The 27,502-nt window shown below is 45.5% G+C and overlaps 1 protein-coding gene and 1 long non-coding RNA gene across 3 annotated transcripts in view; one reads left to right on the plus strand and one right to left on the minus strand.

The window, feature by feature from the left end:
• LOC105692770 (UPF0489 protein C5orf22 homolog) overlaps positions 1-27,502 on the plus strand; it is a 323,525-nt gene that overhangs the window by 191,555 nt on the left and 104,468 nt on the right. The gene's annotated exons all lie outside the window — the stretch shown is intronic.
• On the minus strand, positions 1,243-9,330 carry LOC125501804. Its single transcript, XR_007279469.1, has 2 exons — positions 2,339-9,330; positions 1,243-2,227 (listed from the first exon to the last, which is right to left on the minus strand). It is a non-coding gene; the product is annotated as an uncharacterized LOC125501804 (long non-coding RNA).

Consider the following 27,502-nt stretch of genomic DNA (forward strand, 5'->3'; position numbering starts at 1 on the left):
AGACGGAGGGAGACGGAGAATCGGAGGATGCTACGTAACGCACACGAGTTGCTTCGCCGGGCTGCCTGGGCTGGCCGATTCTCTTCGTTCTTCACGCATCACGCGTACACGGGGCGGAGTGAGTGTCGTACACGCATCGCCAGAGATCTCCGCCGCCGCATCCTCTCTTTTTCCTTTCAATGTTACAGTCGCGTTATACCCTCTCTTATACGAGCGTGGGCAGCCCAGTTGCGCACGCATGGAAAAAGGAGAAGAAAAAAAAAAATAATTTCTTCTTTCAAAAAAAGGGAAGAAGAAAAAAAATAGCGTTCGTACGACCGAGAGAAAAGTAGAGAGAAAGAAAAAAAAAAAAAATTTTGTTGAAGAAAAAAAAAAAAAAATTATCGGAGAAAGAGAAACGGAGACGGTAAGTAGTGACGGCGGGATGTGGTAGGCCGTCCGCGCGCGCCTCGATCGCGAGTCTGACCACACGCCGTAATTTACTACTAACGCCGCAGTCCCCGGTGCGACCGAGCGACGCGCACTTTTCCTCGCTATTGTAAAAAGCGGACGCTCTGTACGAATGAAAATTCGTACGAGACGATTAACTAGCTCAGTTTTTTCCACCGATTCGAAGCGGAATAGAAATTTTATCGAAAACAGTTTCGATGAGTGGTGGCGAAACTTGAGCAGAAGTGGGCGCGGTTACGAACTTTTAGTCGTTCTTAGGGACGCATGCGGGTTTTTTTTTTTTTTTGAACGAAAATTTGCTTTTTCTTTCTCTCATTTCTATCAGGTGTTACTGCACGGTGTCAGAACGTTACACATGCGGTTCCGAATCTTACTCTAGGTAAATGGAAAAGAAAGAGAAAGAAAGAGAAAAAAAGCTCGGTTGAGAAATACGTTCGCTTTGGGCCGTATCGTTCCGAGTTAATGCGAGTTTGTACGTGTACGTGGATACGCGTACGTGTATCCACTCCAAGGCACACGTATACTTGTAGTCACAGCCGAGGAATGAGCTGCTTTGAAACGTTTTAAAGCGGGAGCAAAGTTCACCGCTGATATCAAATTACGAAAGCAGCAACCGACTGACGGCGTGGAAGCGCGCGCCAACCCAAAGCGCTCGCACCGATTCTCCGACTTTGCAGTAGTTTGATAAAACGAGAAAGACGAAGAGAGAGACAGAGATGGACTACGGTAGAAGAATGAAAAAATAAAAAAATTTAATGAAATGGGGAAAAAAAAAAAAACAACAAAAAAACACTCCCAACAAAAAATATACTGCGAATAAACGATTATCGTTAACGAATTTTCGATGCATAAACATGTTTTTTTCAAAACTTGTAAAATACTAAACACATATGTCTACGCATACACGCGAACCAAGGCACACTCACGCACACACACAGACACACACACACACATGTATACACGTACACACGTATGCTATATAATTTTTACGACAAATTTTTTTCTCATTCCAATCCATTAATTATTTTTTCTTTTTTATTTTTCAAATAACTTACGCAGTTGTTCTTCTCCTGCGCACTGTTTTCTCATCTGAATTGTTTGTTCTTTCTAGATATTTTTTTTCATTTTTTTTCTTTCTTTTTTGATCAATGATATCGTTATCTTGATTATCCAAAGTTGTAATGATTCGGCATATCATTCGGTATCGAAGTTTTGTAATTTTTTTTTTCAGTTTTTCGCTTCATTTTCATTTCATAGGTGATGTGTGGTTTGTTAACAACAACGAAGAGCTTTCGGCAAGTCCAAGAGCACGGTATGAAGTTCCTACTTTCTGAATACTACGTAGGAACTCTATACCTCGCTGCTGGATCTCTACCATATTCACAAGACAATTTGTTTCTTATTCGATTTTTTCCAGTTTTTTTTTTTTTTTGATTTTTGACTTTTGTAATAAAATCGATTATCATCACCACTCCGGCTACTCCAGTTCGTCATCTTCTTTTTTCATATCTTCTCGGGGTTTTTTTTTTTTTTTTTTTCAATTTCTTCAATCTTCGTTATCTTCTTCGCGTGATCGATAAATCTCTATCGGAAAATACCGGAGACCGTCCACCCCTAATAAATCGAACGTGAAAAATGTTTTTCATCCCCTATTTTTTTTTTTTTTTCTCTTTGGGTCCAAATAAGCACTTCAATTCACGTAATGAGACGAATGACCGAACATCCGGTTCCGATCGATCGGGGTGGGTGAATTTGTTTTCCATGAAAATCTGTTGCACTATTGTAGAAAAAAAAAAAAAAAAAAAAAATCAAAAAAAAAATTAAAATCAAAATAAAATAAAAATGCACTTTATGAGATAATGATCACGAATCATAAATACATACGTACAGTTGCACAGTTACATTATTGTTTTTTTTTAATCAATACATATTATAAATATGCGGATAATTTAAAAGGCGTTTCGATAACGAACGGAGGATTAAAGGGCGCGCGCTCGTTGTACATCGTCGTCGTTGTATCACGTACAGATATTAGGAATTATATCTTCATATCAAAACTATCAACTTTCGAGAATAGAACCACCGGGTCTTGCATCCCTGTACGACCGTCTCCGACGCACTGAGTGTCGAGGACTGGAGACACACGCGAGCAAGTCACACGCGCCCGAGATTCCCCCCACTTGCCACCCCGCCCCTTATTCCATTCGTCGGGGGCAGTGAACGACAGCAACGCCTCTGGCGGCTGCGAGTGACACTTGACAGACCTCTCGGAGGGGGAGGGACGAGAGAGCGGGAGAGCGGGAGAGAGAGAGGGAAAAAAAAAAAAATTAACGGGGAGAGAGGGACTCTCCGACCATCTTGCCTATCGCGTGTGTGCGTAATCCCCGGCCCGGCTGTACGATGACGTGGATCCTTTGATCGACAGAAATCACTCGTCGCCTACCCGCGCACTCTGGACTCGGATAGCGCGAGGAAATATTTTCGGGGGGGGTGGGAATTTTCGGGGGTGACCTTCTTCGCCGCGAGGTTCGACGACGGTCACTCGGTTCCCGGAGGCTGTTTTTTGGAAACGCTCGACGCGGGGCGATGGGAGGGATGAAAAAAAGATCGCGTCGACTTCGATGCCGAGGAGAGCCGAGCGACTCGAAACCGTTGGACTCGAGCGGAGACCCTGGGGGCCAGTTATGGTAATGATAGAATGCAAGAATCAACGTCAAAGATCAACAACTAACGCAATTCCAGTAAACATTCGATGCATATGACGATCCGCGTGTACAATAGCTCCGACTACGGATATCTAGCGAGTTATTTTCATCATTCCACCGTCATTACGACGAAGACGATGATCATCATCATCATCATGATCATGATCATGATCATCATCATCATCGTCATTTTCTACTTCTTCGTCTCGGTGGTGCATCGGCGTTCGAAAAGCCGCGGGACTCGGCCGTGACTCTCTCGCTCGACTCACTCGGCTCGTCTGTGTGGCGGCCATCTGGCGCAACGAACCGTGGATCTCGGCGTCTATTCCGTAATACGTCTTATCCAGCTGAAGCAGCGGCGGCGCATCCTCCTCCGTCGGAGTTTAACCCAAAAGGAAAAACCGTACGAACCCAAAACCCGAGTCGAGCCGCACCGACCGACCGACCGACCGACCTCACCTCGCCCCGTACCCGAAACTCACCGAGTTGGGACCGGGCCCATCCCGACACGCAGACAACCAGAGAACCGTCCGATCTAAGATCATATCGTTAATTCGGGCTCCATGTGTGTCTCACGACTCGAAGGAACTTTGAAACTCTACCGGTCGGTCGGTCGGTCGGTCGGTCGGTCGGGGCGTTTATAGTTTTACATTCCCCCCTCATACAACTTGGTTCGGTATGCGTTCAGATTTTCTTCGTATGCGTGCCTAGAACCGTATTCCCGATCTGCCTGTCACCTAATTTTCTTCTCCTTTTCATCCCGCGGTACGTGCATTTTTTTACCCAAAGCTTTTTCTCTATTTTCTTTACTCTTTTACGAGCGGCGGATTCTTTTATATTCCACGTGTACCGATATACCAGTTTCTCAGCTCCCTCCCTCTCTCTCTCTCTCTCTCTCTCTCTTATTTTACTTCATTTTATACACAATTTTTTTCTTCTTTTTTTTTCCTCACATTTCTTCATCTCTGGCTGTTCTCCAGACGCTGCAGCACCGTGTACGCCCGTCTTTTTAGTTTCTCTCTTTTTTTCTTCTTCTCCTCCTTTTTTTTTTTTTTTTTCTTTTCTCTTTCGGGGCGACTGATTGTTATCGTAGTCGCCCCGGCCGAGCCCGCATCCCGTGTGGACCACGCGGTACATCATCTCTTTATCGAAGAAAAGAGACTAGCTCCGATGTGAATAGAGAGAGAGAGAGAGAGAAGGAGACGAGGCAAAAAAAGAAAGAGAGGGTTGGACCCGCGCAGCATCTTCTCGGTCCGCAAGGCAACGCACGGACGACTTCATTCGGACCTGGACATCCTGACTTTTTTCCCTCCCGCCACCCACCCTAAAACCTCGCCACTGTTTCCTACCCGCATATTCCACGGTCCGGATTGCCCCGAGGCCGTAGAGTAGGTAGTGGTAGAGAAAAAACGAGCGAGAAAAAATGTCGCGACAATGGAGAGAAAGGAGCAAAGGGAAATAAAGCAGCGGCCGAAGAAAATTGAAAAATCCGCACCCACGTAGAGAGGGAACACGTCGGTGTTGAGAAGAAGAAAAAAATATATATCCCGATGCATGAAAACAGAGGAGAATATTAAATCCATTGTCCGAAGCGACGGTGAACAATCGCCGGGAATTTGACATCATCGCGTCGCGGTGCAAAGCGCAGTAATAATTGACCGTGCGAGGCGTACATTCGTTTATACACGGCGATGACGATGACGGTGATAACGATCACCCGCACTCGTCGAGGTGACGTACGCGTTACATACGTTTATATTCTAGCTGCGAGTAACCGTGAGTCAAACGTGTAGCTCGTACCGGTCCGAAGATGGAAGCGAAAACAATCGAGCGTACAGTCTGAAATCCAAATGGTTGGAGTAAAACGAAGACAGAAATGGCCATTACAACGATTACAATGGTCATCAATGAGAGACCCGGTCTCTTTACACGCGGCTTCGCCGCACAATGGTGCGTCCGAAATATAATTTCTGTTCCCAACCATACGCCACGTCGCGTTGATGGATCGTCTCTTTCGCTCGGCGGTTGAAATTTTTTCCCATTTTTTTTTTTTTTTTTTCTCCTCCCCTCCTCTCCATTTTTTTTTTCTCTTCTTCTTCTTTCGCGGTATAACGAGGGACATCACACACGTCGACGGGCGTACCAGTACCTATCATCGATATCTTTGAGGCACGCGGAAGTGCAGCCGTACGATTAACAAATACGTATGAAATAATAATTCCTCTTACGGATCGTGAGAGAGAGAAGGGAGGATATAGTCGATACGAGAAAAGGCCAAGTACACGGTAGCTTTGCCTAGGACCGCCGGAGACGAGGTGGTGGGTGACCAAGGCTTTCAGCTGGGAGGGATCAAGGCTAAACGAGTGACTCTACGACGGGATGATGTAACACGTGCAGCTGCATCCGGCGTCATTTTAATTGATCATCTCATCTCGCTCGGATGACGCACCCACCCGTTTTCATCGGACCTCGTCGTTGCGCGCCGCCGCGATTCACCGGCGTCGGCGTTCGCGCGGTACCGTCGCCGAGTGTCACCGCCGTTTCGCGAAACGCCACCAATCGAGGAATCTTCTTCTTCTCCTTTTTTTTTTAATTCGCTTTTCTCACCACGATTTTTTTTCTTTTTTTTTCTCATCCGAGTCAAACTCACGGGGGGAAGTTGAAATACGGGGCGTTACGGCGGCACGGGGGGGGGAGGGTGTATCGCACGTATACGCGCGTACGCAACGTCGTCGTCGTCGTCGTCCTCCCGGTTGATTGTGAGTGCGCATTATTACATGGTTGGTTGGAAGCGGCGATCGGCTGAATAATTGAAGAGCGATCCTGACGTAAATGAATTATAGTGACCGGCAATCGGGGAACTCTGGTGAACGCGCACGCACACTTTATTACGCGCACACACCTATACGCGTATCGAGGCGCAAGCGTTACGTCACGACGTGGATTATAATGATTGAGCGACGGTCTGCATGAATCTTTAATCGCCACCGCGGTAACTCGGATAATTTTTATAACTCGTCTCCCCCCCCCTCCCCCTCTCTCCTTCCAACGACGCCTCGTGTCCAAGAAGACTCCGGGGCAGACGTCAGGTAGCCGAATAAAATTGGAAAACTACACGCTTCAGATGAACGAGAAGCCACGTCGAAACGAAGCCCGCTAGTTCGATAATTTTTTTCTTTTTCTTTTCTTTTCTTTTCTTCTCTTTTTTTTTTTTTGTCATGTCCTTTGCATCAATTAACCCCCGGGTCAAACGACTCCTTTTTCCGTCTCCTCGAATCCGATCAAGGGACGGAGAAGAGGAGAGCGTAAAGCATTTGGGAAAAAGTAAAATAGAAGATGGTTAGATAAAATAAATGAATAAACGGAGAGTGAAGGAATATTAGGAGGGTTGAAATATTTTAGGGGGGGGGGGGCGATAGAAGGAAAGGTCTCGCTGTTGGGATTCCTATTTGTTATCCTCTTCTGGTTTTCTGCTCCCGGATTTTCAAATCGCACGGAGAGTCGCCCAATGACGAATAGGAACGTGGAATAGAGAATGAAAAAAAAAAAAAAAAGAAAAGCCAAAAGAAAACCCGAACTATAACGCAGTCGGCAGTCGACCTTTCAACCCGAGGTTCCGGAAACCTCACGGGGGGCACCCGGTTAATTCGGCTCCCCCGCCATCGACGTCGTAAAGGGCGATAGTCGAAGGGGGGGGCGGTAAGAAGCCAGAGGGAACGAGGACCCGGCAACCCTTGGAATCAAATCAATTAATCCACCCCCTAAGTTCCAGAGACTTTCAGTGATTGGATTGGCTTCCACCGAGTTTGCTTTACTACGTATATATATATATATATATATATATAGATTAGTTCCCCGATGCCACGTACCCTCGGCAACATTCATAAAAAAAAAAAATTTTCCACCAAAAACCCAAATTACCGAAACAAAAAAAAATAAAATAAAACCATCTCACCACCGCCGTGCGATTCGGTATCCGATTGGCCGCCGTACAAGAGTAACGAATTTTTGTAAATGTTTTTTTTTTTTTTTTTTTTATCATCCTCACCCCTCCCCCTTTGCATCGATATAAATCCCGCAGGATTTCGGTTGTCCAGAGTACGGCGTGCAATCAATCATACGGTAGCGTCGAGCAGTCGACGTGCCTCGCGAAGAAAATTTTCTAGCGGGAAAAACTGGTGGTGGTGGTTGGGGGGGGGGAGGCGTCGAGAGGGTCTCAAAAACTCTGGGAGCAATCAAACTTTCCGCCGGGATATATCCAGGGGTCGGTGGTACGCGACGGGTGGGATATTCAGGGGCGTAACGCCCACGTGATAGTAGCACGTGGAATGTGCGGCACGATGAAATAAGACGGACGTTATACCCCGGCCCCGTTTACCGCGTTACATCCTCGAACACACATTCGGATATTTGTGTCGAGCCTATTCCGCGGCACCGTGTACGAACGAGAAATAATCAGAAACGATGAAAACCTCGAGCGGTTCGAGGGACGAGGAGTTGGAGAAAGTATACGAGACGTAGAGGAGAAGAGGGTGCGATATGTATCGGCGCGATTCGGATGGGGTGAGGGAAATAAAATTTCCTCGTTGTAAACTCCGTAAAGTGTAAAGTATGAAAATTAACGTAGGTGGGCCAAGAATTTATACGTTACGTAGGATGATAATAACGGGGAGGGGGGAAAAAGAGATGAAAAGAGATAAGAGAGAAAGCACCCTTGTACACGTTGGCTCGATGCCTGCTGATTTTTTTCGAGTACCCGCGTGTACGGGATTTATTAGCGGATTTTCGAAGCGAAAGAAGGAAGGTATTGCGAGTTCGCTGCGCGGAGTCGGAAAATAAGGAGATATCGAGGTGGAGGAGGAGGAGGAGGAGGACCCCTCGATTTTTCCCCGCATGATCGTCGATGAATTTTATTTTCTCTTTGGAATATAATGACGTCAAAAAGAACGGGGAAAAGAAAATAAGTGCTATATGAAAACGTGACGATTTCGGAAGGACGATTCGTGTTCCGGGGTCGCGTGGCGTTCGGCAAAACGAATTGTTTTATTGTTCAATCGTGTTCGGTTTATTGTGGCCGGATATGGAATTAGTCGTCCCGACATGTTTCTACCGTTGTATTTTTGGACGATCCGGGTGTAACGTGAACACCGAACGCGGGGTGGAATTAGTCGTTGAAATCGTCGACGATTTTCCGAGGCTACGGGTTAGGTAGTAGGCAAATTTTACAGGATTTACAACGCGCCGAATCGGATCGGAAATTTTCGTTGCCGTACAACGCGATTCGGCGATCGTAATACGGTCGTGCAATAAATGCGTATACACGATGGGAGATACGGAAAACTTGTAAATTATCCGCATTGTAAAGATTAAAAACAAAAAAACAAAAAAAAAGACATAAAATCCCTCGGGTGATCGTATAACAGGCACGTCTCTTTGGTTTTTGATTTTACAGCGTAACGTACACGTTACACGTGAGAATCGCGGATCAAATCGTTAAATTTATTAACAGAAAAAGAAGAGGAGAGCGTTATCCCGTATCGTTGGAGGGAACGAGGTAGTAAAACCTTTACAATCACAAATTATCGTATAACGAGCCACAAATTCCCTAGATCGCAGGGTCTTCTTCTTCTTCCCTTTCCACGTCTAACCCCCGTTCACGATTCCCTGGTACCGGCGCGCCTACTCGTCCGCTTTCCTTACATGATGCGATTACAACGTTTCCAACCGGCTATTTATTACACTAAGTCGCATCTAATCGGGCGCGCGTTGCTCTACCCGTGTCGTGGAAAAGCTCGGGGGAAGAGAAAAAAAAAAAAATAAATAAATAACAAATAAAACGAATAGCAGTAGCGGGAATAATCCGAGTGCGATCCAATTAACCGGACGATGCGAAGATTAACGTTATATCGGTACGCGGTTTTAATTATCGTCAGATTATACGGAGATCGATATCACCTGGGATAATTGTATTCAGTGAAATTTATTGCGCGGGTAAACGCGTGTGCGTTAATTTTTCTAGAAACGAATCGATCGGGATATAAATTATTACGAATCCTGCATTTGCGTGCGTACGTGAAAATAGATAAACGCCATTTTTATCGCGTATATCACAACCCATCCTACCACCACCACCCCCCCTGGCAAAACCACCCCTGCCATAAGTACGGTTTCCGAATTTCATTGGCTCCCCAGAATCGCGCAACCCCCCCACTGGACAATTTCATCGATTTGGAATGGCTCCCGTTCAACATACACCGGCTTCGGAAAACCCCCTTCCCCCCTGCCTTTCCTGTTCCAAAAAAAAAAATAGAAAGAGTAAAAAATCGAACGCGAACGCGACTCAAAATTTCCAAATCACGAACTTTGCGACCCATCGGCGTGAAGAAAAAAAAATAAGTAAAAAAACCGTACAGACGTCGGAGTAGAGCGTAGGACCATTGCAGGTATACAAGTATATCTGGCTACGGCCGTACAACGTGATACGTAATATTATATAAACGGGTGCGGGAAATCAAATAGGTAACTCAAACGGCATCGGTCCTCACGAACGGGCCCCTGCAGCTCTTCTGGATCAGATGGCCCCCGGGGCGATTTGCATGCGGCCTTTGCTCCAGGTGTCCCATTATTTGCATACGAAAGGGTGTCCCGACGTACGCGCCGCGCGACCAACACCGTACGTACGTACGTACGGTAGTCGACTCGATCGTACGTACTACGTACGCCCCGTACGGGTACACGGTAAAGCGTCTCTCTTTTTGGACACGACCGAACTCCGACTCCGAGATTCTCAGCGATGAATCGAAGAGCGGAAGAATCGGGCGGTTCTTTCAATGAAAATTGTTTTTTTGGTTTTTCTTCTTTTTTTTCTTCTTCTTCTCTCCGCAAGCAAAACGAAATCAAACAAGAGAGGAAAGAGATGCGGGGTGTGTGTGCGTCGCCGCACCGAGTAGATCATCCATTTTGCGGTTCATCGCACAGTTGCGCGTTTCCTCGGTCATTTACTTTCATTATTGTTATATCATCGTGCGAACGAGTCGGTTTTTTGATAGATTATATTGTGTTACCTGGACGTGCGTATTATCGCGGATAAATATTATTATAGGCATCGGAGAGAGCCAGATGTTGAGAAATGTATGCGGCTTCCAAGATATATCCATACCCGCTACTACCGATGTTCTCACAATCTCGCTGATCACTCCCGATGGGATCTACCGCGTGGAAGAGTGTAACAGGTGGTACCGAGTCGATTCTCACCACTTTCTGGAAGAGAAACTCCCGTATACCTGTACACACACACCGGCTGCCCGGGCCATCCCGATTAATTCCTCCCTCCGCTCGTTATTATTTCATTCCTTTTTCACTATCGACCCCCCACCCTCCACGTTCGACGCACGATCGCAACGATTCCATTTCAACGGATGGAAAAAACAATTGTCAAACATTTGGCGAAAAGAAGTTGTAATCGATAAACGGACTTCGATCGCTGAGTTTTGACGCTGCACACCGTTCGAGAAATAAAATAGATAAAAAAAAGCGACGGAGGAGTCGGCCTACTCATTCCCAGGATGAAGTAGTTAGGGGTGGAAAAATATGTGGTCTATTTCCGTAGACGTCTGTCTACGTGTGTATAAAAGTCGAAGAAAACGAGCTTCCGTCGTGTACGCGTTCGCTATAAGTCGCTGGCGATCAAAGCTACGAAGCTACGGAGGTTTAAATATTCAAAGTGGGGTGGTTTTCTACGTGCATATTGCATGCACCGTGAACGGACAACTGATTACGTATATTTAGTTTAACCACTTGCCGCATTAACCAATGACATTATATTCGTAGCGCGGCTGGATGTCTAGCTCCTAAAATCCCCTACCGAACGCCCGAGTGTGGAAAATGTCTCTGAGGCACTGAAAGAAAAGTTCCAAGCTTTTTTCGTACACTCGAAAATTACCCTATACCACACCGTTATAGAATATAATTTCGGAGCGTACGTCGTCCCGTATTTGCAATATTAAAACTCAATTTTCTTCCTCATTTAAATTTTCATCGATTCCGTTGGCCTGAGCGGATGAATCGCAATTACATAAATCCATCGTTTAAAAAATTAAATCGCCAAATCCCATCGATATATTTTCCGTACATCCGTTCGGCAACGCGCGCGCGCGCGCTTACCAAGTTTTTTAGGGATGTTAGAATTTTCTGGCATCCGATTGGGCCGGCCGTTCATGTAACCCCGTACCTACATTTATACCGCTCTTATAATATTACCATATATTTACATATCGGGGGTTAAGGACCCCGGAATATACGCGTATATAATACCCATGTGCACGGGGACGGTCAAAGGGTTGTGTCGTCTCATCGTCCCTTTCCCGCGACAAGATTTCCGAACGAGTACAATTCGTCTCGACGAAGATGACGATTTTTCACCGATTTTACCGAAAAAAATGTCGTTCCCTTTTTTTCCCCCCCTGTTCCATTCTCTCGGACGTAGAGCTGACTTATTTCACGGGTTTTCTTTTTTCGATTATTTTACGGAGATACCAGTTTTTTTTACGAGCTGGGCGAGAGTTTCATGTGTACGTAGGTTTCGTGTATATACCGTACGCCGCGGCGTTAGGTGAATATTTAAACTAAACTTGGGTAAATTTGATCGTCGTGGGAAACGAGTGTCTAAAAAGTCTGTGACGGTGTCTGTATTCTATTTTACTTTTTTTTTTCTTCATTTTTCGTTTTTTTAAATAAATAAGCGTAAAATAGACGCGAGCTTGGGTAATAAACGTCACATGTGCTCGGTACGTACGGTCATGTACGACGAGCCTACGTAGGTATACACCGCTGCGAGTTTAAACGAAGTGAAAATATATCAACGTGACCCTAAAAACGAAAATGAAAAGATGTGGAAACAGAAAAATTAAATAAAAATTCCGCAGACGGTGCCGCAAGGCGTTGTATTTGATTTTCGACGTACGCACGTACCTATCGCCGGACCGGTGAGCTTTCTATTGAAAAAAATATTAAAAAAAAAACAGACGCGGTTGGAAAATAAATTTCCCCTCAATTTCGCTGAATATTATTTCACATCCGTTCGCCTCTCTCTCTCTCTCTCTTCCTTCGATATCTGTTAGAATATATATTTTTTTTTTTTTTCCGTCGTACCGCGATCTTCGGAACCCGAGCACGCCACCCGTACCCACTCACTCCACGCGTGTGTCTGCTCGCGATACCTACGACGAGAGGAAAAAGGATCGGGCGGAATATTTATTGCGAAATTGTAACGAGACACGACAATAATAAGGTCGAGAGCGTACGTATAATACGGACCGGGGGTATTTGCTCTATACATTTCTCCGCATTATCTCAATAGCTGATCGACGCAGATAGCCTTCCATGCAGTCGCAAACAACGTCGCTTTTAATCCTAACCAGACTGCGTCCAACGAGTTTCTCACTCTCACCAATCGAATCGGATTATTAACAGAGGGAAAATATATTATACGGAAAATCGGAACCCGACGACCGAAATTTCGATCGCTGATATTTTTTTTTTCCACGCAATTCAAGAAAAGAAGGAAACAACGGTGTGAAAAAAAAAAAAAAAATCTTCCTACGAAGAACACGTATAAGCGGGTGGGGAGGGTCAGCCATGATCTCAGCCCGTGTAATTACCGGCAATTATTGAACTAGTTTATAAATCGTCTCAATTAACGACTCGACGGTGCATGCGTGTGCGTAACGTGCTTCGTTTCGCGACCTCCGCCCGCACGTTGTACGTACGTACGAGCGCGGCGTGTGCAGCGAAAGAAATTTTTCTATGAAAAAAAAAAATAAAATAAAATAAAGAAGAAGATGGAAACGAAAAAAACAGAGATGTATGTGGGATAGGGGGGGGGTGAAAAAAATTCTGAAGAAAGGGTTCGCCCGTCGTTCGGGTACGTAATATCAAAGGATCGAAAGAAACTCTTTCCCACAGCTCTACAGTCAGCGATCCGTATTATTCCGGTCGTCCCTGCAACGGTATGGTCGTCGTTATGCCGGTTGCATGGTTTGGTGGTAGTCGTGGGCGTAGCCGTTACCGCCATGTGTTTCAAATGAATTTACATGGGTATGAGTCGGTCGGTCGGTCGTACGTATCGTACACCAACATCCAGATACATTAAAATCAACTGTGTATAACCCTGCGGTTAGCATGTGGACAGAGATTCTTCCCAGCACATGTTATACGCTGCTGGGCGAGATGAGGAAGGGCGGCGGCCCTTCAGCTGCCGTATGCACTCGCAGATCTTCTCATACTCCTCCTCATCCTCCATGCATCTTCTCCTCCTTCTTCTCGGAGGTCTTCTTCTTTTTTCCCCTTATTTGCAACGCGGAATATTACCGAGCAGGGAGATTACCGTTCGCCGCATCTTTCAGTCTTATATATACGTACCTGGTTGAGTTTTTTTCCAAATTTTACCGCTGGACCGACCGACGGGAGGAGACAGCGCTGGTTGAGCGAGAGTCTGTAAAGAAAGAGAAAGGAAAAACGATGTTAGTAAAATTTTTTGGAAAATCGAAAAACAACGGGAAAAATCGCGAGCAGGTACGATCGTTGAGCTCTTATTTTTTCGACGCTCGTTCCAGAAAAATTTCAACGCCTAAAATCTATTTGTCGAGCGGTTGTCTGCAGACATCTGGTGTCTTTCACGAAACGCCAGAGACGCTCATGTGGATAGGTATACACATGTACGCGAGTATATTTCATTCTATGTATAGCGTCTGTAGTACATATCGAATGATGTCATCGCGCAGTAGTAAACACGAGGATATATATCTCGTCTGATCTCTGCTCTCTTTTCTCGTTTTGTATTTTCTCTTAATTTTTTTCGTTTATCATTCTTTTTCTACTCCTCGGTCGATCCGAACCGCGCGCACGTTACAACGAGCGAGAGAATGAGAGCTACCACTCGGTTTTTAACGCCTGGTTATAGACCCTGAATCACTATTTTATTTAGGCGCGACTAGTTTTCAGCTGTTCCAAGTGTTGACGTTACGCGTGACGTAGTCGCAGATGTATTACGAGCGACTGTTTAATTTTGCGATTCGTCAACGTACACCACTTCCACTAATTTCCATTTTTTAATTATCCCGAGCTCGCTCACCGACCACAATTTATCACAATCTCGAAATCCTACGAGTCTGTTTTTTTTTTCTCTCTCTCGTTTCAAATATTTCGAATCATCGGGATAATAATTACAACGAAATTATTAGTTCAGCTATAAATTATTCCTACGATTGTTTCGTTTTCTATTTTTTTTTTCTTTTCACCGCGTTCGATTTTGGTTTTGTTTCCATTATCATTATAGCGTCGTAAAATTTATGCCCCGGGGGGGTTGAAGGTATACAACGTGTATATGGATAGACGTTTATAATGTACCGTATAGCGATACATATCGAACAGCGAGAACAGCAGCAGCAGCGGCAGCGGCGGCAGCAGCTACCACGAGTTGAAAATCTGGAAGCCCATTAATCTCGAGATCACGCGTTGCCCTGAAATTTCGTCCGGGACCCAAAATTACACGGAATAATTTGTAGTTGGGCATCGTACGCGGACCCGATGATGTGCTTATAATGGCAGTTCGGGTTTATACCTCCTCTCTGCCCAAGGTAAAAGCGTAAAGTCTTCTTTTTCCTTTCATTTTCTCCATATTTCTTTTTTTTTTTTTTTCTCTCGTACATACTTCATCGTCTTCCCTCGCGTTAAACTCTCCCCATGTGTGAACCCAGCACGCGGGCATTTCCAACGTGAAATTCCCCGTAAAACTTTGGAGAGGATTTTTCTGATAACCCTTTCGAAAAAATCCCCTTTTCATTCCTCCGTCCCTCCCTTATTGGATGGATCCAAAAAAAGAGAAGAAAATAAAAAAAAAGAAACCGAAGAAAAATGGAAGAAACTGTTTCAAAGTAAGTGGGCAGGTCGTACGGTGAGATAATGAGTATCATCCATAGTGCGGTTTCAAATTTTATAATTAAGGGATCCGGTTTTTTATTTTATTTTCTTTTTTTGTTCTCTTCCTTCCCTTTTATTCTTCCCTCTAACGAATAACCGAGCTTCGGGGTCCCATGGCCCCGCTCCGCATGCGCATGTGTCTAACACGTGTGTGTTTTCTCGGGGTCCGAGGAGACCCGCTCGCTTTCGTATACCTGAAAATATTACCCGACTCCTCGACGCACGTTGTACGCATGTATACGTATAATGCGAGATGTTCGGAGCTGCTGCGGTCCGGGAGTCACCTACGGTTTTTTAAATTAAGGGGGTCCTACGGGCTGAGGAATTTTCGACCGATGGGCGTCGGCGTGCAGGTCCGCGTCCAACTTGAACTAACTTTTACTCTTGAAACAACTATATATACCCGCTCCTCTCGCCTCTCACCTCTTATTTCTCATTTTTTTTTTTTTTTTTTTTTCACCGGCTTATTCACACATTTATTAGGAAAAAAAACGATCCTTATACCTGCAGGTTCTATACCTGACCCGGTGGAGATCGCCGTGTAAAAGAAAAGAGAGAAAAGAGGAACGAGAGGATCCTCGGATATTTTACTTATTTAAAAAATCCACCATTTGATGGGTGATATTTTTTTCTCGCATGTAGACGGAATTACACGTTACAATCTCGGATCCGTCCCTCCAACGTTTTTCTCGTTACTTTTCTTTGTCGGATAATTTTCGTTCGTCCCAACCGAGCGGAGTGGGGGGGGGGGGGGGATGGTATCTAAAAATGCGAAAATGTATATACATTATAACCGGTGCCCCGAAAAGCCTCCCCTCGGAGCGGCTTTCGCGCATTAGATTTTCATAAAATCCCCATAAATTATCGGGTTCGCTTTGCCCCGTATAATATATATAACGTCCTTACGCGGCACGCACATAACTTCACATAATATTTATACCTCGTCCATAGCGAAGGGGTTGAACCGAACCTTTTTCACATCCCTTCATTATTTTTCGCAACCCTAACGACCCCGTATATATATTCCGAAACATGCTCGGCAAAGGTTGGATTTGGGATCGATCCGAAAAAGAAGCTCTCCCGAGCCCGGAAGAATTTTTTTCTCCATCACTTTTACGCCACTGTTTTTTTCTCTCCTCTCCTCCAACGAGAAAGACTCCGATTTCTCGGGCCGCGAGGTTTTTATTTATTTTTCTTTTTTTCCGTCCAGCTAATAGGGACTTCCTGCGGAGGGCGATGATGAGGGGGAAAAAAAAAAAAGGGGGGGAAATATTTCTGGTCCGAAAGCCTGATCGAGGATTCACGCGGTACGTGTGTGTGTGGAGACACATGCGTGTGCTCGGCATAGAATTTCCATAGCATTAAACAAACCGCGGTGGTTGTCCAGGAGTAGACAACCCTTACGACGCCACGAGACTGATATATTGCGCGGACCCGACCTGCGGACCGTTGCCTTTAAATATACACCGAAAATCCGAACCCTTAAACGGGCACAGGTATATCTTCCGTGGTATACGGGGTGGCGATTTTTCACCGACTCCATCGTAGGACCTCCTTTGATTCCTCGTTAGAATTAGCCCCGGGATTCTCCGACGCTCCTAATTTATTCCAACAGTTTTACCGAGGGGGTGAAAAACGGGGAGTCAAAAGCGAAGGGATTCCGAAGCCGAGACGGTTGGATTCGGTCACCCCGTATACTCGTAGGAATGGACCGAAGATCGAAAGGGGTAAGTTAATGGTCTCCTTCCATTTTTCGATCCGGGAGGCAGCGGAGAGCGTGCGGTAGGACGGGCTGCGCGGGTATTTCGACCGTTCGTCTTTCAGAGGGTTGAATTTCGACGCGCACCTTATAGCTGCCGATGGGTAAAGGGACGGCGAAGGAGATCTGCATATACGTACGCGAGAAAAGAGGAAGATACAAAGGTACGTAGGTAGAACCCGTACGCGAATAGGTAGGTACGAACTGGCGTGCAGGTACCCCATTAATTTCGATACGAGTCAAAGCATCGGACGAATACGTTGATCCCCCCGATCGTGAGAATGTATCTTCTTCTTCTTCTTCTCGCTCAGTTTCTTCCGCGTGAAATGTATACAAAATGCAAAATATACACGGGTTATGTCCCATGTGCCAACGGAGTCTATAAATTTTCATTCCGTTATTGTATACGTGCACGGTTTAGATCCTAATTTATTACGATACGTCGTCCAACAACACACGAGACGATCTGCATGCCTAAACTGAGTTTTTATTTCCTTTCAATATATTTTTTTCTCCCTCTCCCTCTTCTTCTCCTTCTTCTTCCTCTTTCTCACGTCGTTACGATTTTCCCACCTGCCTTGCGCCTCGCACACGCAGAGATATAATACGAAAACGTATTTACACACGTCGCTTCGTATTACATTGGGGAAAAAAATACGTAAAATTTCAATCCGCGGCGGGTCACCGAAACCAAGTAAATGTTCTCCGCGAATGCTAATCCGGTTTCCATTGGTATACGTTACCGATAAATACCCCGAGTAATGAGTCAACCTGGATTTCTCCTACGGGAAATCCTGATCTCGCAGGAAATACTCTCGATACGAGAAAAAAAAAAAAAAACTGCATGAATAATTACTCCACTGACGAGTATATTCGAAAAATCGGTGGATTGGAATCGTTCGTAAAATTTGATGCGTTAAAAATCCAGCGATGCAGGTCGAGCGTTTGACTACGCGACGTCTAACTACGCGGCGGGGGTTGGTTTTCGATGGTGTCGCGCCGAGGGGGCGTGAGTAAACACGTGACGCTTGGGTATAAGTAAAACGGGGTGAAGAGAAAATTTTAAAAGAAAACAAAAAAAAGAAAAGAAAAGAATTTAGATACAAGAAAAAAGATGAAAGGAATAAAAGAAAGAAGAAAAAAAAAAGTACAAATGAAAACGACTGGGAACTTTCACTTTTCGTTTTTCAAGAGCCTCGCGATGATCGAGGGTGGAATGTAGGACACGTTACAGCGAACGAATGATAAAACAAAAAAAAAAAAAAAAATGCGACGAGAAAATTTTCGTCCGCGCATTCGGTATATATACAGAAATAACTTTTTTTTTTATTCACCCATACCAATTACACCGCGTCCATCGCCATGAGAATGGTTGAAACGAAAAATAAAAAAAAAGGGGCGAAAAAATACGAGGAGGGGGGTGAGAGTTGCGTATATAAAAAAGTAAAATAAATTGGTCGAAACGTCTATTTCGGCTACATGGCGGGAGGTTCGTCAAATATTCACGATCGGGCGATCGCTTCATCCTACCGTACGTAAACATCAGCCATGTCCCGTCAAGTTATATTGCGATAAACGTTTAATGAGCCCTTTATCTAGAGGGTATGAATTTTTTGTTTTTTTTTCTTTCTTTCGAAGGACGATCGGGTAGCCAGAAATATACGTGGGGTGCGCGCCCACCGGACTGTAACGAATACATTTCACAAGTTTTCCGCTCGGATGTTAGCTAATATGAAAAAAAAAGAAAAAAAACTAATAAAATAATTAATGAGGTAGAAAAGAAAGAGAAAAGAAAAACTGGAGACGGTAATGAATGACGAAAAAAACGAAATTCCGTTCGATTCCCACCGATATACGATACTCGTACGAGCAAACTACTCGAATATATATATCCGCCACCCCACGTCGCGTACGTATCGTCCCGAAAAAAAAAAAAACCGCACAGAAACGAAACGGAGGTAAGAGAGAAAAAAAAAAAAAAAAACTTTTCTCGCGATGTGGTCGATGCCGATTCACCTGTTATTATTTTATTACGTATAGATATATATATATATATATGGATATGTCTCGCGTAGCCTACGTGCTCGATATACGTACGGATATATTTTCTGATCCCGGCGACGATATCCTGTGTACCTGTACGCTATTCCGTTTGCCCGCTACCTCACTAAATTCGATTCAATAATAGAAGAGAATATTGGTCAGCCCCGATAATCAGTGAAGGGAATCGCTTTTACCTCCACAAAAAAAAAACAAAAAAAAGAAGAGGAAAAGAAAAAGACCATCTTCAATCCAACCCCTAAACCCCCTTACGTAATAAATATTTCGTATCGTGCGGAATAAGATGAGAATATTACGGTATAATTCGATACACCGTAGAGAGAGAGAAAGAGAGACGGAGTCCTCGTGGTCTAGGACTATTAAACGGGCCACGATGAACGCGCGGAGTAAAAAAGGAAAGATGGAGGGAAGAAAAAAGAAGAGAGAAAGAAAAAAAGTCGTGGAGAAAATTACCGAACGCGATGCGGGCCTTGACTGCTCGCTCTCTTCGGTCCCTTCCTTCGTAGGAGCTCGTACGTTGTATTATCGCGTTATTCTTGGTTTATTCTGTCACGGCCGACGTCGAACGAACTCTGAAACGGGGGCCCTGATACAACGGCGGCAACGGCAGCTCTTCCTCGTATAACTAAAGATATCAATCTGCAGGCCCATTGTACGTAGGCTCGTACCCCGAGATAATTTGACGCCCGACTGAAAGGCCCTGCCCGGCTCAAATTCCGTGACGATATAATAGCAACGCCGACCGACCGCCCTTTTTATCCCATATACACACGGTAATGGAAATGCTCTTAAACGTAAACTCGACCCGAATCGGCGCGATCGCGGTACGCGAGAAACGAGACGAAACAATTTTTCGAAGGAATTCAAAAACAAAAGTAGGAGAAAATCCGAAATCGACATGCCGACGTCTCGCTTTTCTTCATCCTCTCCGAAGTGGTCGTGAGACGCGAATAAATTCGTGAAACGACAAAGAATCGAGGCGGTCGAGAGAAGGGAAAACCGTATCGCGTGAGCCAACGTCCGTCGAAAGTTTTGTAAAAAAATAATCAGTCAATATCGAGGATTTAGACGTGAAGTTTCGGGGCTCGGGGTCCCGCGGAGTGTGGAAGATCGGGAGATTTTAACGAGATGTTCGTCTCGCTAGCCGGTGTATCCTCGGGGAATATATGTAAGGGCGGGAAACCGGTTTTAACTGAGAAAGCAACGGGACGCTGCTGATCAAGCATCGGAGGAGAATGAATAGCTGTTGGGGCCTAGCTCAGCTCACGGCCCGAGTCCGTCCGAAGATCGAGAAAAAACCACCGCGTGCATCGCGTCCCGACGGCGAAGCGACGCCAACCGACGGCCGAATCATCCGATACACGCGCGTACCGGCGAGCCGCGCGCGTCCCGCGAAAAAAAATCTCCCTCGGTTTTGCAAAATTTTTTTTTGCCACGATCGTTCGCTCGACGCCCGACGAAATATTGCGGCCCGAAAAATTTGGCGAAAAAAACCAAAAGAAAAAAAAAAAAGAAAGGAAGAGGGGCCATTTTTAAACGCGGTACAGTTATTATCGGTTAACGAGTTTCTCGCGTGCACCGCACAAATATAAAACGTGAAACGATACGTTGGTTTTAAAGCCAAAGTGCAGCGGCGTGATTTGGTTTTGAAAAATTTCCAATGTGGTGAGGGGGGGGAGGGGGGAGGGGAAGGGTTCCCCGGGGTTGAATAATCGTCGGAATGAAAATTGATCGCGTTTGCATTCGCTCATTGTTTCGTTCATTGTGATCGATTTCCGAGCCGATGTTTTGGGGTTTGCGGGTCTGAATCCGCTGCCGAACGGACGTCAGTCAGAGCTGACTTATGGGGTGTATCGGTAGATGTATAATAAACGTCGGAAGGTTCGACGAAATTGGGGGCTGCGGGCTCCGATTTTTTCTCGAAGAGATCGAGTTTTATTCCTATACGGAGGGAAGGTGTATAACGTTGAAATACACACAGACGCACGCGAATACCCACAATGCCTAATTCTTTTCTTTGGAAGCCTATAGCCACAGCTGATGCTGACACAGAAGCAACGAATTACGAAACCGACGACAAACGGAGCTCCGGGCGACGGACGGCCCTTAGGTCTATTTATCTTCTTTATATTCCCTTTAACCCGGGATCTGTCACACCGATATAATAGACTCTTCACCTTTCCGAAAAAGGGCGAAAGAAAAAAAGAAAAAAAAAACATTCCACCTTATATTCTCTCGTTTCTACGTATAATACCAACCTGCGGCGAACCACGCCGCACTTTACCTGCAAGTATTGTGTCTATATTGCAGTGAAAAACCCGAAACCCCTCGAAATAACGTACAGTTCGTTGAACCTGCCGTTGGCACGCGTCGCTTTTTTTCTCTAACATTTTCTCTATATTTTTCCCTTGCGATGGTTTTTTCGAAAAAAGCTAGCTCAACGTCGAACGACTCGACGTGCCGCACAGGGAGCGAGAGAAATTCAAAGGACCTTTCGTCACCTGCGGGACTTTTTCACCAAAATGCTGTACGCGGAGAAAAAAAAAGGGCGGGAAATGTATTTTTCGAGGATCTATATTTCGGAAGAGGGCGTATTAAAACCGATCCCACTCGGAGTACCTGTTTCGAAAAGGTGCTCGCGAGACAGAGGCTATAAGTATACAGCTGTCCAGGTACGAGCGACATTATGAACCCGGTAAACCTCGACGACAGAATTATTTGACGTGACGAATCTCCTTGTCATAGTGAGAAAATTGAGGGTGTCATCTCTGACCTTAAGTAGCCGTGAAGGGAAAAAAAAAAATTATCCTCGCAGTTAATAGCCTGCGATCGTGATGTCGCAAATGTTAAAACGTAATTTAAGGAGAAGAAGAACCGTTCGGAATTGTTTTTTTTTTTTTTTTTGTTTCTTTTCATATTTCTTACCTGGTCATCGTCATCGCCGGTTGAATGCGAACTCTTTAATGCGGAGAGAAGCGTCTCGTGGGACGGTGTTAATTAAACGCTTTAAAATTAATCGGAGGTTTTAATTAATAAAAATTGTTCACTCTATTTTTTTTTTGTTTTTTGTTTTGTCACATTGAATTAATCAACACTCCGCAGTTGCAGTAGTAGCGCACTTTCTTCGCTGACGAATGTCGTCCGTTCGCATCATCTGTCGCACATACGAAACGAACATCATGCGATAATGTCTGTCGGGAGAAGAACGTCGAGAAGCACATTTTACGGACGATACGACCATCGAACGCGCGCGTCGCGTCTTTCAACCGCCATCGAAATCGTCACCCCCGTCGCGACCGCGCGATACGAGGCAAAACGTTCTACAGTCGGAGGATCCGACTAGTCGAAATGAAGGCTTCGGAAATTCATCCGGATCGTCGGATCGTTGGTTTGCCCAATAATCGGTCGAAAAAATGACGAAGTTTTACGACGGAAAACGGCATATCGGCGAACACTGTTCGTTCCCTTCGATGCACTGCGACAGGACCGGAATGTCCCGATCCACGATCGACGTCGGCGATAAAAAACAAGACGAGGTTTTTCGATTTGTTATTCGACGGTAGAGAGAAGCAGCGTTTCGCGATGCGTGGTTTCAACGAAACCGTGAAGGTTGATCGGTTGGCCATCGGTGCCGTGAAGAAGAAGAAGCGGCAGCGGCAGGGGTGGCGTTGGCGGAAGAACGTTAAGAAGAAGAAGCCGAGGGACGATCGTCCGGAGGTAAGCGGCGGCGGCGGCGCGATCGGTATCGGCATCGGTATCGAGATGTGATGTAAAAGTCGAGATCCACGAAGTACAATCTCGACGATCGGAAGCGGCAGATCCAAGCAGAGCCCGATCCACTCTCGACGACCCGCCCGAACGCTCTGCGCCCCGTAGAGTATCCCGTGCCCGATCACAACCGCTCAGCGCATGTGCCTCTCACGCATACAACTATATACTGGACGTATGTACCAACTACACCTACACAACGCACCTTCTCACCTACACCTACATTTTACACGTTTACATACCCTCCTACATTCACAATGAGAGAACACGGTGAAAGGCGTCGCGCGCGCGCCGTTCTCTCGTTCCTCGCGGATCCGTTTTTAGCGTCGGGGAGCCACCGACAGATCGCCGAAGACCAACCCCAATGTGCGTCGAACTCGTCCCCCGTACGCGTTCATATGTGTTCGGGGTAGAATATCTCTCCGTGTGTCGACGCGGAAGGGGAAACGCGTGGAGAGGGGATACGGGGCTGGGTAGGGGGATGAAAAATATCATCCCCACCAAGTTTGAGGGGTGTGTTTTACGTTCTCTCCTTTTTTTCCCCTTTCCCCTTTCCCCCCTTCCCCACCCCACCCCCCTTAGCGAGGAGAGCGGAGAGTCACCGTGTGCATCAATGGGTATGGGAACTTCGCGTACCGGTCTTGTCTTCGCCTTCTCACGTGGTGGGGAAAATAACGAAATCGACGCATCTTCGTACGAGTTTCCGATGTCCCGAATATCTCGTACTCTCCGATCTCACTTCCTAGCAGTTTTTTTTTCATCACGAAAATCGATCGCGCACGCTTCTTAGGAAATAGATTTTTTAATTTCATTTTTGCCCATCGTCGTAGTGATAACGTGTGTCGCGAATGAAAGGAGATTCTTACCGTAGAGAAAAAAAATATAGCACGATCAAAAAACTCCACGAATACGAGTTGAATGAGAAAGAGAGGAGAAAAAAAAAAAGCAGCGAAGAAAATTGTATTTCAGTCGGTGGATTGTTTAATTGGACGCCGCGTGTTTAATTAGCTGCGGGAACAGTCGTGGCTCGCGAAGTAATTATCTACCTGAAACCCGCTACCTCGATACGTGTGTATACGCACCTCTACAGCAACGTAACAGATCGGGTTAGATTTTTTCATTCGTCTCCATTTTTTATTATTAATTTTTGCTCGTTTTTAAAATATTCCGGATAAATTACACGTCCGTGAACCGAATACCTAGGAAATTAAATCTTGCGCTTGGTATTCGAGCGTAAAGTGTGAATCTATACACGTTGGCTGGTTAGTTATAGTTGGTCTTAATTTATATCTAACGTAAATCACCCGCGTTCCCTCTATTTCGCGCTTCGTAGGAACGTGAGAAATTTTATCACCGAATATGCAAACAAGCGCGCTAGAGAGAGCCGACCATTCAACAATTTTCAGTAGTCTAGGTCAACGGTAGGTCAGACCGATACCGCTGCTCGCCGAGATTTGGGACGAACGAAATGAGAAAAATTATTTCCTACAGAAATTCGTTCAGAAAATTCACTCTTACACCGAGATATGATTTCATCTCTCTTCTCTTTTTTTGAGGGTGGGAAAAAAATTTCTATGAGACTCGAGTGTAATTAGGAGAGGACAATTAGCCAAAATTCGTAAAAATAAAGCTGTGCTACCAAGCGATAAATCATGTACAGCTGCTACACTCGTTAGTTCGAATGGATTGGTTCGAATTGGGGATGATTTAGGGGTTTTGTGATCAAGATACAGTCGTTGTATCGCGACGAATTCGAGATTCAAATTTTCATCTGTAATCCTGTAAAAATTATACGAAGCAGAGCAGAAACTCACCCGTCGGATTGCCGCAACACGCGTTATGCGGACTCGACGTCTTCCGATACAGAGAGTGGAAAGAGCTCAAGCTGCATCGGCACAGACACGTAGAAAAATAAATTTCTATCTCTAGGGAATTGTACATCCTGCACTCGAAAACACTTGCTTCAAGTTTCTTCTCCCGTTTGATTAATTTTTTTTTCTAAGATTAGCACAATTTCTTTTTTTTTTTTTATTCTTTATCGATTCATTTTAATTTTTCACGATAATTGTGATTTGGATTTTGGATTTTATTGGATTAATTTTCATCATTCAGATCAATTTTATAGTAATTATTTTCGGCCCGCTTCGACTCGTGATTTTCAGTAATGAAATTGCGTCGTTTTCAATTGCAGTGGTTTTCGTCCAACGTAACGCTCCCTGAGTCATACGTAGGTCCCGCTATCTTATCACACGGTGCTATCGGTTATCACAGAGCCGAGCTTCGAGCTGTTTATCACTTGGTTATTCATACGCGACTGATAACGGCAGAGTTATCGCACCTTATACCCGCTGCACAACGCCAAGGTATGCCACGAGCAATGTCAACTTTGTTTGTCCTCCGCGTCGCTGTATCTTATTCATATACATAGGAGTTATATGCCCGAGCTTTTACCCCCGAGTCGTACACAACACCGCTACCGTCTATCCGTATTGTTACGTCGACCTCCGTTGGAGGACATGTACGTACGTCGTTGGTGGATGAAATTTATCATTATTTCTTTCATTTTCAGTGTTTTATTTATTCAAAATTTGTCATCGAGCCTCCGATAGTCTGGGAGTTTACGAATAAAAAATTGAAGTATAATTTCTCTTGTTATAAGTGGCACCGTTTTTTATTTTAAGATTATTCTTTTTAGTTTTATCGAATCGTTTAATTTCTCTTTTCAATTTCGTCAATCGAGATGAACTTGAACGGGATACTTTTGCCGTGTAACGGTCATATCTGGAAGTAATATGCGCAGAGGTACGTACGACGAGGATTCGAAATGTGGATTCGAGAATAAAAATGGAAATCGTCGAAAATTGCGATATTCGAACGAAAGATAAAAAAAAAAAAAAAAAAAGAGGATTGAAAAAATATTTGTAAAAAGATTGAGCGAAAGTCAGAGGGTGAAACGGCAACCGCTCTACCAAACGTTCGACTGGCGTTCCAGCGAACGCGAGACGGCGAGGAGGACGGCGACCTATTTCCCCTTCACTTGTTTCACCCACCCTTCGAATTCCTGTCATCCCTTCCCGCCTGCGTTACAAAAACCCGAAGGTTCGGTTCTCCGGTCTCCCGTCACCACCTCCCACCCCTCGGCTTTCGGAGGTGAGGAGAGGATTTCGCGTAGCCTGGGCGCATGAACGCTCCTCCCCGTAAGCCGCGACGCGCCTGTCGTTTCGATTTTTATTCTTATTTTCGTCCGAGCCCGCCTCGTTGTGAAAAGCGCACGGGGAAAAATTCCACCCTACTACCACTCGTGCCTAAACCCCGCCTACCTGGCTTCTTTTTTTTCCCCCGTCGCGCATTACGTGTATCCCTGCAATACCGTTACGGTCTACGGTGCGACGTACTTTCGAACATGGCGGCAACCTCGTCAAAGTTTTAGAGCTTTCCGTCAGGGGTGCGGCCGGTCTGTGCGTAAGAATTCCCGCGAAAAGCAAACGCCACCTGACCAAAGACTCGTGAACCGAGGAGGCAAAAACCACCCCTAGAAACATTTTACCACCCTTAGAGGGTCCTTCGAAGCGGACGACCGAGACCTCGGCGCGCGATCGATTCTAGTGTCCGCATGGTAAAACGACGCGACGCAAAAAAATCGAAAGGGGGTAGTTTTACCCTCGACAACCCCCGGAATCTAGTCGGTCGAGAAGTGGTCTGTAAATTTCGAGTTACCAACCACCAGCTGGAGGATCGCGGGATCCCGAAGCTCCCCTCCGCTCCTCTCTCTCCCGCGGGAGAGAGAAACGAACTGGGATACATGTATAGACGCGATAAGTCGAGAGTTGAACGAAGGGACAGGAAAGTTTACCGCGGTTGGTTACTACCAGCCGGTAGCGGCATCTGTCCGATTTTCATCGCAACCGGATTTCACCCCTTTTTTTATTTTCAAACAGTGACGCTCATCCACCCTCGAGATCCCCAAACTCCCGACCAACCCCCGATTTTCCTTTTTTCCTCGACCGATGGGAGCCTTTACGCGAGTCATGATCCGGCAATTTAATTACAGGCGTCAATCGTACGTCGATTCGGGGATGCAAAATTCTTCTTTTTTTTTTCCAAATACCTCGCCACGTGATACTACAGGACGATTAACTCGTATCGCCGATCTTTTCGAGAGGGGTTCGACTCGCCCTGTGATTCTTTTCCAATCTTCCTCGGGCGCCCGCGGCTCTGATTGGACTCCGACTGCGTCGAGTTTTAACATACACGTCGCACGTAGCACGCGCAACACGACGCGTACCTGCCGGAGCGATTGGAAAAAGCTGCGAAACTAAGTAAAATGTAGTCGTCCCTTTCGGACCCCTGTCACCGTGACGTCGGAACCCCCGCCGAGGGATTTGGCTAAGTAAGCACGATGACGCGCGTGCTACGTTACCGTAAGCACGACGCAACGGATTACCGACGTAATTGATTTCATTTAAATAGCTAAACGCGCGATAATATCGCCCCGGGCCAATTACCCCTAATGGAGAAAACACCCCGCTACTCACGATCCTCCGTGGATCTTTTTTTTTTCACCTCGTTCGTTCGTCTCGCGACCGAAAGAACCCCGACTCCGTCGAGCTCCCGATTTTTCGAACGTATCCCGAGTCGCGCGTAGAATCCCTTGACTCTCTGAAGAATAAAAAAATGAAAAATAAAAAAAAAGCCACCTGCTCCAGCTTCGGGGGGAAACGATCCGATCCCTCTTCCAACGGAGGAACGTACGCGGAGCACATGTGCGCGCGGGGAATGA

This window comes from Athalia rosae, chromosome 7, assembly GCF_917208135.1.
Source record: "Athalia rosae chromosome 7, iyAthRosa1.1, whole genome shotgun sequence".
Taxonomy (NCBI): domain Eukaryota; kingdom Metazoa; phylum Arthropoda; class Insecta; order Hymenoptera; family Athaliidae; genus Athalia; species Athalia rosae.